Source organism: Ranitomeya imitator, chromosome 2 (genome assembly GCF_032444005.1).
Source record: "Ranitomeya imitator isolate aRanImi1 chromosome 2, aRanImi1.pri, whole genome shotgun sequence".
Lineage (NCBI taxonomy): Eukaryota > Metazoa > Chordata > Amphibia > Anura > Dendrobatidae > Ranitomeya > Ranitomeya imitator.
In genome coordinates this window covers 170,366,515-170,381,339 of record NC_091283.1, presented here as the reverse complement: position 1 = coordinate 170,381,339, position 14,825 = coordinate 170,366,515, and positions in this window count along the sequence as shown.

Sequence of the window (14,825 nt, the reverse complement as noted above, 5' to 3'; positions counted from 1 at the left end):
CAGCCGGGCCACTTTGCACGAGATTGTGATTTAAACGGGAATCCCCTGGGAATGCGGGCCGCTTCGCAGGAATGAACTTTCAAGGCCCAACACCCTGGCACGACAGGTACATCGGAGGACGACCCATTATCCCTATCGTGCTGGACGGAATTCCCCTCAACGCTTTGCTGGACACAGGTTCCCAGATTTCATCTATACCGTATATCCTTTATAAGAGGTACTGGGCTGATGCAGATATTGATAAAGGGCCCTCTGATGTTGAACTAGATATATGGGCCAGTAATGGTAAGTTGGTACCGAAACTAGGATTCAGGGAGATGACCATAAAGATTGGTAAAGTAGAACTGAAGAAACAGGGTATAATTGTTGTTGATGTTGACCGGCGGAACTGTGAACAGTTGGTATTGATAGGAATGAATGTGTTAGAGAACTGCTTTTCCGAAGTCATTTCTGTCTTACAGCAAATTGCTGAAACTGCCCAATCCTGCCAGCAGAGTTCTCCGGAGGGAAATAAAAGTATTGATGTTAAGGCAACAGGTAGAAGTTGCAGGTGGAGAAATCGGCAGTGTGAGGGTAAGTGATCCAACGTCTATTGTAATCCCACCAAAAACAGAAATGCTGGTATGGTGTAGAGCAGCCATTGGTACTAAGGGACGAGATTATCAAGCCTTAATAGAACCAGTGTACACCGACAGCAGGCCCACTATACTCACAGCACGAGGGATAGTCGAGGTACACCGGGGACGAGTGCCGGTACGACTTTTGAACTGTGGAGAGGAAGAGGTCACTTTGCCAAGGTATGCTACAATGGCAAAGCTATATACTGTTGACAACAATGCCATCACAACCATTGAGCCCTTAGAACCAACCTGTCAGGTGAAAGGCAATGGCTCAGATGGAGAAATGGAGGATTGGCGCCAACAGCTACACGTGGGCATAAATTCAACACCTACCCATCAAAAACAAGGGGTGTATAGGCTAGTGACGGAATATGAACAAGTCTTCAGTAAACACCCATTGGACTTCGGACGGATAGAAGGGGTAGAACACACAATCCCCACAGGTGACCATCCCCCAATAAAAGAAAGATATAGACCCATACCGCCCGCTCACTATCAATGTGCAAAAGATATGCTGAGGGAAATGAAACAGGCCGGGGTAATAAGAGACAGCTGTAGCCCCTGGGCGGCCCCTCTAGTGATTGTCAAAAAAAAGGACGGAACCATGAGAATGTGCGTAGACTACCGGAAGATTAATAACATCACCCATAAAGACGCCTACCCCTTGCCTAGGATAGAAGAGTCCTTAACTGCTTTGAAATCTGCTAATTATTTTTCCACCTTAGACTTAACAAGCGGGTATTGGCAAGTCCCTGTGGCTGAGAGAGATAAGGAAAAGACGGCATTCACCACACCAATGGGTCTATGTGAATTTAATCGCATGCCGTTCGGACTCTGCAACGCATCCGGTACCTTCCAGCGGCTGATGGAATGCTGCCTCGGACACAAGAACTTCGAGACCGTCTTCCTGTACCTAGATGATGTGATCGTCTACTCAAAGACTTACGAACAACACTTAATAGACCTGGCAGAAGTGTTCGAAGCCTTATCCAGGTATGGCATGAAAGTCAAGCCATCCAAATGTCACCTTCTCAAGCCAAAGGTACAGTACCTGGGACACATCGTGAGTTCGGAGGGAGTAGCACCAGATCCCGAGAAAATAAGCGCCATAAGGGATTGGCCAAGACCTACCAGCGCAAAAGAAGTGAGACAATTCCTGGGATTGGTGGGTTACTATCGCAGATTTATAAAAGGATTTACCAAGTTGGCAGCACCCTTGCAAGACACCTTGGTAGGGCAGACGAAGAAACCTTCAAACCGAAACCCTCCTTTTCAGTGGAACGACGAAAGGGAAGACTCCTTTGAACAACTAAAGAAGGCACTAACCGGAGAAGAGGTTCTGGCATACCCAGATTACCATAAACCTTTCATCCTCTACACCGATGCCAGTAATGTGGGACTAGGAGCGGTGCTGTCACAAAAGCAAGAAGGTCGGGAGAAAGTCATCGCCTTTGCAAGTAGAAAGCTCCGGCCTACTGAAAGAAATTCAGAAAATTACAGCTCCTTCAAATTGGAACTACTGGCAGTAGTTTGGGCTGTGACGGAGCGTTTCAAACACTATCTGGCCGCTGCAGAATTTATTGTCTATACTGACAAAAATCCGTTGACCCACCTGGACACAGCCAAATTAGGTGCGTTAGAACAGCGATGGATAGCCCGGTTATCTAATTACAACTTCAAGATCAAGTATCGAGCAGGTCGCAAGAATGGAAATGCCGATGCCCTATCCCGGATGCCACACTTGAGAGATGTAGAAGAGGAAACGGGGGAGCTTGAAGAAATTGAACTACCAGCCTTCCATCGTCCCAAGGCAAAACATCATCAGTCAAGTACCTACCAGAAACAACAAGAGGTGAATTTTAATCCGTTAGCACACCATAGATGGGCTGACACCCAAGACAGCAATCTGGCTGTGAAGTTGGTGAAGGAACTGTTGACTGAGCAAAGTGCATATCCCTATGAGGATGCCCCAGAAGAGACGCATCAACTCTGGAAAGAGAGAGGCAAAATGTTCCTGTATCAAGGGAAGCTCTGTAGAAGATACACCAATCCGAAAACACATGAATTGGTTTGGCAGATTATTGTGCCTAAACAAGATGTGAAGATGGTCCTCGAAGCTTACCATAATGGTGCTGGTCACTTCGGTTGGAAAAAGTTAGAAGTACTTCTAAGAGAAAGATTTTATTGGGTCGGGATGAGAAAATCAATCGAACAGTGGTGCAGAAATTGTGGCCCGTGTAACCTCAGAAGAAACGATCAAAAGAACCAAAGAGCACCACTGCAGCCCATAATCACCAAACAACCACTTGAACTTGTAGCCATGGACCACGTGAAGTTGACACCAAGCCGGTCCGGCTATGTCTATGCCTTGACCATCGTGGACCATTATTCACGTTTCTTGGTAGTAGTACCCGTAAAAGATCTGACAGCAAAAACAGCAGCCAAAGCGTTCCAAACGTACTTTTGTAGACCCCATGGATATCCGGAACAGGTTCTCACCGACCAAGGTACAGCCTTTGAATCAGAGATCTTCAGAGAATTCTGTAATATGTATGGTTGCAAAAAGATCCGGACGACGGCCTATCATCCACAAACGGCTTATGCGAGAAGATGAACCATATTGTAATAAACCTACTAAAGACTTTACCTGAGACAGAAAGGAATCAATGGCCAGAGAAATTGCCTGACTTGGTGGATCTGTATAATCATGTCCCGGTGAGCTCCACCAACTGCACCCCAGCTTACCTTATGCGTGCAAGACCCGGCCAATTACCAATCGATCTAGAAATGGGAATTCTGAAACCAGACTCAGAAGTTCAAGACTCCAATTGGGATATCATACGGCAAAAGCAGTATCGCCAAGTGCAAGAGAGTGTGGAAAGAAGCCTTCAGCAAACTAGAGAAAGACAAGAGCGAACTTTCAACCAGAATGCTCTAGCGACCCCATTAAGACCGGGTGACCAAGTGCTCAAGAGAAATCGTCGAACCAATAAACTGGACAATCAGTGGGAAGCCGTACCCTACACAGTTTTACCAACAAGAGTGGATAATCCTAAAATGTGTCTCATTAGCAAAAACGGAGGCTTAACATCTGTACTAGTGTCAAGAGACAATCTTAAATTATGTCCGGACGCATTGAAAGAGCCAGACGTTGTCCAGCCAGAACCAGAAGTTATTCAACCCATACAGGTTCAACCAGTAAAGGAAAAAGAAGAGGAAGTGTATCACACCTGTATAGGAGACTTTCCCAAAACCCTACTAACATACCATGGTGCAGTAGTGGTTCCCATGGTGGCCTTTTACCCAACACCGAACCCAATACCAGAAGTCCCAAGACAGGAAGAGGCTGACCCCGTACTACAGGAGGTTCCAGGCCAGGAAGAACAGATTCCTGGTCAGAGTAATCCCATTCACGGTGGACTTGCCAACTCCATAGTCGTGGAATTATCTTTAGCAGAGCGGGCAGATACTACATCCGCAGTAGACAGTAGTACACCACATGAAGAGACACCGCTATTACGTAGATCACAGCGTAGTACCCAGGGTCAATTACCGGCCAGGTATGCAGATTACCAACTATAAAGCTCATAATGTGAATTGTATATATGTTATGCCGTATATAGTTAAACAGAAAATGTAGTATAGTCATTGCTATCAGTCTGCAACGTTTAAGCCCAGTGCCTACAGAGACTTGTCTGTATGAACTTATTGCATATTCTTGAACTTTTTATCAGCCCGGAGGCACTAAATCAAAGCTCCGGAAAGACTGCTTTTTGAACTTTGCTTTTTGCTCTTTTTGAACTTTCTTTAGACTTTATATTGATAACTCCGTTGGAAAAATGGAACTAAATTCCTGGACACTAAGTACAGTGCCGTTCCTAATACCTTCAAGGATAGAACTGTATTAATGGACGCTATTTGAAGTGACTTTTTACAGAACTCTATTTTTGTTTCCTTGAGTGGTTTTTGTAACTTTTCATTTTTAAGACTCTGTACATATTAATTGTTATTTCAAAATGTTATTGTCCCACAGTCCCGGAGTACTGTTCTTAACTAAGGGGGAATGTGGCACCCCTAGGGGTATTTGCCACAAAAATAGTTACTGACAATAAGTACAAATACTAAAATAGCAAGACTGCACTACCACCTCCGGCCAGAAGGGGGAGCTCCAGACACTCCCCTTGATCCATTCTGGTCTGAGAGAAGAAATGGCAGTTGGGCCAAGGAGCTGATAGTGAGAGGTCATACAGTTGAATCTCTAACAGCCCTGTGACTGTTACCAGGCCTAAATCACCGGCCTGAGGAGAAGAGGGATAGAGAAAAAGGACATTGTGAGAACCGGGTAGCATTAATCACTACCCAGAACAGGCGCAAAGACGGATACCGGATCCGTGGCTGTATTCATTATATATAATACAGCAACCGGAAAAACGTGAGGTGATATCAGCTTCATTAGGGTCGGATGCAGCAACAGACACAGAGTTCAGCGGTACTCCCAGAGGGGGTAAACCGATAAAAGGACTCGGGTTGCCCGTCGAACCAGGACCCGGAGGGGACAGATTGGGCCGGCAGCCAGTTCACATACAGCAGCAGGGCCACACAGAAATTGCGCACAATAAGAGGCGAAGACCCCGGCAGGGTCAAAGTAACTCAGAGTTCCCATACAGACTCCGGTGACAGGACTGGTTGTAAATCCTTTTATGTTAAAGTAAACTGGTTAAACGTTTCAGTGCCTCAGTCTTTCATTTGGACAATAGCCATCTATCCAGGATCGAGATCATCACCGCTGGGAGAACCTGCTGCTGATCAAGTAAGTGCCTGTCCCCTCATGATACCCCTTACACTGTGCATTGCCTGAGGCCACAGCACCGGGTCAAGCCACCCGTGACATCCCCCTCAAGAGACAGACTCCATTGGTCCGGTGCTGGGTATCCCGGTCTCCTGGGCGTCACATGTGATTCTCGTGCTACTATAGTCAGTGCTTATATGTTTGAACATTATGACTTCACTATGACGCCTCCTGACGAAGCCCGCGACGGCGAAACGCGCGTCGAGGCTCCCTCCTGCTTTCACCACACCGGCGCTCGGACACCAGCATGTCTCAAGGTAACATCTTTACATTCTTGGTAGCATGCGTACATCTTTCCTAGGACTTGGGCTTGCTGGCGTTGATTACATCTTTATGCTCTGTATATATATTGAGCCTTGCGGTTGTACATATTCTTTGGAGACTCATCACCTTATTGGGTTATCGCTCTGGGCCTGTTACTTATCACCTTGTATTGTGATGCCCTTATGCGGAGCGACCTACGTATAATCCGCTTTAGATGCTCGTTCTATCCGTGAGCATATTCCGGTGTGGTGATTTAGCTAGGATGCCTGGATTCTTTGTGTTCTTTTTTCAGCAGTTAATATCTATCACGCTGATGTAGTTTTCTCTGTTTCTCCCAAGCATCTGTTGTTCATATATGTTTATTGCATGTTATGCGTGTACTTTATGCTTTAATAAATTGTTGTTTATACCTCTACCGCTTGGCTGTGGATTTTGGGTCATATTTATAGTCCTTGTTGGACTTGGTATATCCTCTCACTTCGTACCCCAAACCACTACCTGGCGTTCTCTTATAGGTTTATATGTTTAGGCCAAGAGGTATGCCCTCTGCTGGCCGAGAGGGCAATTTTGGTTTAAGACTTCACAGTACATACAGTACAGACCAAAAGTTGGACACCTTCTCATTTAAAGATTTTTCTGTATTTTCATGACTATGAAAATTGTACATTCACACTGAAGGCATCAAAACTATTAATTAACACATGTGGAATTATATACTTAAAAAAGTGTGAAACAACTGAAAATATGTATTATATTCTAGGTTCTTCAAAGTAGTCACCTTTTGCTTTGATGACTGCTTTGCACACTCTTGGCATTCTCTTGATGAGCTTCAAGAGGTAGTCATCGGGAATGGTCTTCCAACAATCTTGAAGGAGTTCCCAGAGATGCTTAGCACTTGTTGGCCCTTTTGCCTTTACTCTGCGGTCCAGCTCACCCCAAACCATCTTGATTGGGTTCAGGTCTGGTGACTGTGGAGGCCAGGTCATCTGGCGTAGCTCCCCATCACTCTCCTTCTTGGTCAAATAGCCCTTACACAGCCTGGAGGTGTGTTTGGGGTCATTGTCCTGTTGAAAAATAAATGATGGTCCAACTAAACGCAAACCAGATGGAATAGCATGCCACTGCAAGATGCTGTGGTAGCCATGCTGGTTCAGTATGCTTTCAATTTTGAATAAATCCCCAACAGTGTCACCAGCAAAGCACCCCCACACCTCCTCCTCCATGCTTCACGGTGGGAACCAGGCATGTAGAGTCCATCCGTTCACCTTTTCTGCGCCACACAAAGACAGTGGTTGGAACCAAAGATCTCAAATTTGGACTCATCAGAACAAAGCACAGATGTCTAATGTCCATTCCTTGTGTTCTTTAGCCCAAACAAGTCTCTTCTGCTTGTTGCCTGTCCTTAGCAGTGGTTTCCTCGCAGCTATTTTACCATGAAGTCCTGCTGTACAAAGTCTCCTCTTAACAGTTGTTGTAGAGATGTGTCTGCTGCTAGAACTCTGTGTGGCATTGAGCTGGTCTCTAATCTGAGCTGCTGTTAACCTGCGATTTCTGAGGCTGGTGACTCGGATAAACTTATCCTCAGAAGCAGAGGTGACTCTTGGTCTTCCTTTCCTGGGGCAGTCCTCACGTGAGCCAGTTTCTTTGTAGCGCTGGATGGTTTTTGCCACTGCATTTGGGGACACTTTCAAAGTTTGCCCAATTTTTCGGACTGACTAACCTTCATTTCTTAAAGTAATGATGGCCACTCCTTTTTCTTTACTTAGAATTTGTATTATGACAAGAAAAAAAAAAACAGCCTAACAGTCTATTCAGTAGGACTATCAGCTGTGTATACCCCAGACTTCTGCACAACACAACTGATGGTCCCCAACCCCATTTATAAGGCAAGAAATCCCACTTATTAAACCTAACAGGGCACACCTGTGAATTGATTACCATTCCTGGTGACTACCTCTTGAAGCTCACCAAGAGAATGCCAAGAGTGTGCAAAGCAGTCATCAAAACAAAAGGTGGTTACTTTGCAGAACCTAGATTATAAGACAATTTCAGTTGTTTCACACTTTTTTGTTCAGTATATAATTCCACATGTGTTAATTCATAGTTTTGATGCCTTCAGAGTGAATGTACAATTTTCATAGTCCTGAAAATACAGAAAAATCTTTAACCCCTTTCTACCATTGGACGTACTCTTCCGTCCATGTGGGGTGGGCCCTACTTCCCAAGGACAGAGTAGTACGTCCAGCGCAATCAGCCGCGCTCACGGGGGGGGAGCACGGCCGATCGTCAGCTGACTATCGCATCTGACTTCCGGCACTGTGTGATGATCGCAGCGTTCCGGCAGCATAGGGAAGCATCGCGCAGGGAGGAGGTGATGTGATCGTGTTGCTCCGAGGGTCTCCTACCTCCTTCTCCCTGCAGGCCACGGGGCTGCATCCGGGTCCTGCAGGGAGGTGGCTTACCAGCGCCTGCTCAGAGCAGGTGCTGGTAAGCCTTCAGCCCTGCCTGTCAGATCACTGATCTGACACAATGCTGTGCAAAGTGTCAGATCAGCGATCTGACCCTATAGTATAATGGGACAACGCAAAAAAAATTAGAAAAAAAATTCACGTTTAAAAAAAAAAAAAAAAAAAGAGATTCCTAAATATGGAAAAAAAAAAAAGGATATAAATATCCATGGTACTGCTGAAAACGTCATCTTGTCCCGCAAAAAATGAGCTGCCATACAGCGTCATCAGCGAAAAAATAAAAAAATTATAGTCCTCAGAATAAAGCAATTCAAAAATATTTATATAAAATAGTTTTTATCGTATAAAAGCGCCAAAACATAAAAAAATGATATAAATGAGGTATCGCTGTAATCGTACTGACCCGAAGAATAAAACTGCTTTATCAATTGTACCAAACGCGGAACTGTATAAATGCCTTCCCCAAAAGAAATTCATGAATAGCTGGTTTTTGGTCATTCTGCCTCTCAAAAATTGGAATAAAAAGCTATCAAAAAATGTCACGTGCCCAAAAATGGTTCCAATAAAAACATCAACTCGTCCCACAAAAAACAAGACCTAAACAAGACCTCACATGACTCTGTGGACCAAAAGACATAAAAACTATTTTTTGCAATAAAAAGCGTCTTTTAGTGTGTGACGGCTGCCAATCATAATAATCCGCTAGAATACCCGCTATAAATAGTAAATCAACCCCCCCCCCCTTCATCACCCCCTTAGTTAGGGAAAAATAATAAAATTAAAAAAAAAAAAAAAAAATGTATTTTTTTCCAGGCTACAGTTTTAGGGTTGGGGCTACAGTTACGGTTGGGAATAGGGTTGGGATTAGGGTTAGGGGTGTGTCTGGGTTAGAGGTGTGGTTAGGGTTACCGTTGGGATTAGGGTTAGGGGTGTGTTTGGATTAGGGTTTCAGTTATGATTGGGGGTTTCCACTGTTTAGGCACATCAGGGGCTTTCCAAACGCGACATGGCGTCCGATCTCAATTCCAGCCAATTCTGCGTTGAAAAAGTAAAACAGTGCTTCTTCCCTTCCGAGCTCTCCCGTGTGCCCAAACAGGGGTTTACCCCAACATATGGGGTATCAGCGTACTCAGGACACATTGGACAACAACTTTTGGGGTACAATTTCTCCTGTTACCCTTGGGAAAATACAAAACTGGGGGCTAAAAAATAATTTTTGTGGGGAAAAAAAAAGAATTTTTATTTTCACGGCTTTGCGTTATAAACTGTAGTGAAACACTTGGGGGTTCAAAGTTCTCACAACACATCTAGATAAGTTCCATGGGGGGTCTAGTTTCCAATATGGGGTCACTTGTGGGGGGTTTCTACTGTTTAGGTACATTAGGGGCTCTGCAAACGCAATGTGACGCCTGCAGACCATTCCATCTAAGTCTGCATTCCAAATGACGCTGCTTCTCTTCCGAGCCCTCCCATGCGCACAAACGGTGGTTCCCCCCCCACATATCGGGTATCAGCGTACTCAGGACAAATTGGACAACAACTTTTGGGGTCCAATTTCTCCTGTTACCCTTTGGGAAAATACAAAACTGGGGGCTAAAAAAATAAATGGGCGGCACAGTGGCGCAGTGGTTAGCACTGCAGCGCTGGGATCCTGGGTGCTAATCCCACCCAGGACAACATCTGCAAAGAGTTTGTATGTTCTCTCCGTGTTAGCGTGGGTTTCCTCCGGGCACTCTGGTTTCCTCCCATATTCCAAAGACATACTGATAGGGAATTTAGATTGTGAGCCCCAACGAGGACAGTGATGATAATGTGTGCAAACTGTAAAGCGCTGCGGAATATGTTAGCGCTATATAAAAGAAAAAAAAAAAAAGAAAATTTTGTGGGAAAAAATGTTTTTTATTTTCACAGCTCTGCGTTATAAACTGTAGTGAAACACTTGGGGGTTCAAAGCTCTCACAACACATCTAGATGAGTTCCTTAGGGGGTCTACTTTCCAAAATGTTGTCACTTGTGGGGGGTTTCAATGTTTAGGGACATCTTGCCAATTTTGCATTGAAAAGTCAAACGGCGCTCCTTCCCTTCCGAGCTCTCCCATGCACCCAAACAGTGGTTTACTCCCACATATGGGGTATCAGCGTACTCAGGACAAATTGTATAACAACTTTTGGGGTCCATTTTCTCCTGTTACCCTTGGTAAAATAAAACAAATTGGAGCTGAAGTAAATTTTTTTGTGAAAAAAAGTTAAATGTTCATTTTTCTTTAAACATTCCAAAAATTCCTGTGAAACACCTGAAGGGTTAATAAACTTCTTGAATGTGGTTTTGAGCACCTTGAGGGGTGCAGTTTTTACAATGATGTCACACTTGGTTATTTTCTATCATATAGACCCCCTCAAAATGACTTAAAATGTGATGTGGTCCCTAAAAAAAAAAATTAAAAAAAAAAATTGTAAAATTGATAAATTGCTGGTCAAATTTTAACCCTTATAACTCCCTAACAAAAAAAATTTTGGTTCCAAAATTGTGCTGATGTAAAGTAGACATGTGGGAAATGTTACTTATTACGTATTTTGTGTGACTTATCTCTGTGATTTAAGGGCATAAAAATTCAAAGTTTGAAATTTGGCGAAAATTTCGCAATTTTCCATTTTTTTCACAAATAAATGCAGGTAATATCAAAGAAATTTCACCACCATCATGAAGTACAATATGTCACGAGAAAACAATGTCAGAATCACCGGGATCGGTTGAAGCGTTCTAGAGTTATAACCTCATAAAGGGACAGTGGTCAGAATTGTAAAAATTGGCCTGGTTATTAATGTGCAAACTACCCTTGGGGTAAAGGGGTTAAATGAGAAGGCGTGTCCAAACTTTTGGTCTGTACTGTATATCCTGGTTACTACATTTGCGCTGACCTTGTAAGAGTCTCACTGACTTGATGCTCTGTCACTTTACTAATTTCATGGGTCTGGTTATTAGACCAACTAGGTTGTACCCGATTTGTTTTGATTTTTTTCTCACTACGCCATTTACCAATTAGATTAATTCTTTCTATATATTGAAGGGCGATTCTGAACGTGGCAATGCCAAATATGTTGATGTTTGAATTTTTAAAAAATTTAGTTTGAATAGGGCGATTTGAACTTTTTATATATATTTTTTTCTCACTTGCTTCAATAGTCTCCATGGGAGACTAGAAGCTGCGATCAACCGATCGCTTGTACTACATAGATTAGAGCTGCAGCCCCGCTCTATGCAGCAGATATGCTCACTTGCTATGAGCGCCGACTGCTGGGCGACACTCCTAGCCATCCGACTATGACAACCACAGGGCTCTCCTGATAACCTCAGGTTGTCATGCCAACCCATTGGCGACCTGCGGTCATGTGACACGGGCGCCGATCGGAGGAGGTAATGATGCGCTTCCTGAGCGTGCATGTTAAATGCCACTGTCAGAGTTCGACAGTGACATTAACATATTAACAGCCGTGGGTAGATCGCAATTCCACCCATGGCTGTTAGGGGCACATGTCAGCTGATCAGATCATCACTAATTAATGCAGAACAGTGCACACTAATTAATGCAGAACACACAAGGCCCGAGACAGACCTGACACTAGAATTTGTAAGGTCCAGGCTAGTAGAGGAGTATCAGATAATAAAGGAGTTTGTGCGGGACAATGGAATTGGTCTTAAAGCAACAAATACTAGGTCACACAAGAAGGAAACTAGAAAACTAGAGCAGGTTTCAGATGCCCAAAATATGGAAAGCACAGCTACAAAGACTAAACAAAAGGTCAAAACTACAATCTCTGATCCATGTGCAGATAATTGGAATAGCATCTTTAAAGTGACAAGTTAATCGGATATTACAAAGCTTTTTCATCTATTGTGAAGAACAAGTCACGGGACAAGCGATTGACAGAAGCGGTTTCATAGAACTTAACTTTTAACAAAGAAAGAATTCATCTCTGAGATCAAAGCAGAAAGTACTGGACATCTGGTGCAACCCAGTATAAATGGCCAGAATGTATCCATACCAGTAAAAGACATGCTGTATATTTCCAGGGAAGAAGAACTTATCTGTGAAGTGAATGACAGCTACAGGACTCCTCAAGATGAGAAGTGTGCTATCAGAGGTGGAAATTTGGTAATAGTTCACACTATTTTGCTCGCTAGGATGCTGATGTCGATCTCTGCTGTTTCCTTGATGTAGTTACTAGGTGTCCCATCTCTGGCCTTCTGGATGACATTGAGGACACAGCCTGGTTGTGTGAATGACTCCATACCCCTGGGTCAGGAAGAGTCGCAGGTTGGACAGTCTTTGTACGTTTCATGCAGGAAAATAGAACCGTTACACATTGCAACAGTCGCCAACATTACTTTGATGGTATCTAAATTTGCGTACAGATAAAATGACAAAAACTTCCTGGCTGGTGGAGCACAGGTAGATATCTTTCACCTTTTGTGCCTTCTGATGGAGCAGACCGGAATCCTCCGTGGATGATCTTAACTCTTACACCAAGTTCCTCACCAATTTTGCTTCTAGGATGTTGCTTTTGGGGGGGGGGTTCGTGGATTTGATGCCCCTTTCAATCACATCTGGAGCTCCCCCTTCAGTTTCTAATGCTTTGTTTATTTTGTGATAGGAGTGATACCTTTATTGGCCAACCAGAAAATAATATGTTTGCAAGCTTTTAGAGCACAGTGGCTCCTTTTTCATGCAAGATTGAAGAAGGAGCCACTGTGCTCTGAAAGCTTGCAAACATATTTTCTGGTTAGCCACTGGTATCACTCCTAGAATACTTCTGTCATCATTGGGCAGAAAAGTATTCACATCAATTTTTCTGGCTAACACTGTACCGCAATACAATTTGTTATTGTACATCTTTATTTTGTGATAGAACTTGTTCTAGATTCTGGTCTCCTTTTTCTTTCAATTGTCATTAGTCTCTCTTGTTGATACTCCACCCCTATTTTTGAGTCAGGAAGTTGTTCTATTCCTTCGTCTATATGCTACATCTCTTTCCTGGAATGTTTCCCTATCTTCTTAAGTTTAGGGATATAAAGGGGAAAAAAAAAAAAAAAAAGCATAACTATCCTGGTATGGCATCCAGTACGGACCAGGACAGTGCACAGCAAACTCCTGTCCAACATCCTGTGCCACTTACTTCACCCCTAAAATATTGAGGTGCACATCATGACGCTGCAGAGGAGCTCAGGATTCTGGCCAGAAGGGAACACTTCCGTGATTCAGCCGTTATGGGGTAAATCAAACAGGAAGCTGGACCAGGGGAGGAGGAATCTTTTTGCTCATTGCTAGAAAAGGCAAATAGACGTGCAACATATTCAACCTTGCATAAGAGTTTGGAATGTCTCGTAACACTGAGCTACACGGGATTCCGGGACTATGTAGCTATATGATGTCATCAAATATTGTGGATTCGTATTAAAATGAAGAGGTCAGTACTTGTTTGTCATGCTGTTCTAATATCCGCTCCTGTTTGATGGTCCTATTTTAGTGACCACAGGACAGCATTAAGACCACGCCTGAATGAAGAGAGGCAAGAATATAAGGTTCTGAAACAGGGGGATGGCAAGCTGCAGCTGTCTAGGCACGCTGAAAGTTTAGTTTCCAACACCTAGAGTTCCACCCTGTTGTATGGTAAAGTAGGTGACATTCAGTCCAACAGTGGTGGTGAAAACCTTATGCAAAAGTTCTAATCCGGCCATAACGCAGATGTCTGAACCTGGGACTAAGACTCTCTGCAGTCACACCGCTCAAGAGATCACGCACTGGGTGTGCCCCAGCATCAGCGTGCACCATATGGGGAAGTGTCAGCACACTGCACCGGGCCGGCAGGAAGCGGTCACATTGAGGTTTGCAGCAAGATTCGATTATGAAACTGGAAAAAAAAAAAAAATGGCCCAAAAGATGGGAACCTGGACTCCTACTGAATGTGTGAGGCCACAATAGAGGTTATGCACGCAGGTCACATACAGAGTGGGACAGCTGATGAGGATGACAGCGCTGCCATTATGGATGATACACGAGTCACACGGCGGGGCAGTGCCCGGGGTGACAGCTGCTACAAAGCTGCATCATTTCCACTAAGAAATCTGCCACTGAAAAATCCCACGTGGATGTACACTTAGGCTGTGTGCACACACCAAGACTTTTTGCTGAATTTTCAGAGCAGAAACACAAAAGTTTTTGGAGAGTTTTGAGATTTGGAAAGTTTACACTCAGTTTCTACCTCCTCCCCAGAAAAACCCCAAGTGTGCACAAAGCCTATTGAGATTTGCTCTTGCTTGGCTGTTTTACATATTTTGGTGGGCTACCTATCCCGGGGACGCAGTACACATGCACCCCTCATACGTGTGCCACTAACATGTCACATGGCAGCAATGACTGGGCGTAAACTGGATGCTGAGGGCGACTGTTCAGCTCTCCCTGTTTGGATCAATTTTTATTTCGGTTACATATAATGATCCCAGATTTGTGGTTCCCAAGCTGCACCACTAATGAAGATGACCCCGATTACAGGGGTGACGGCTCCTACCCGAGAATGGCCGACTACACGGGGTCAGCACAGCCGCCGTCCATACAAGTGTAACTCG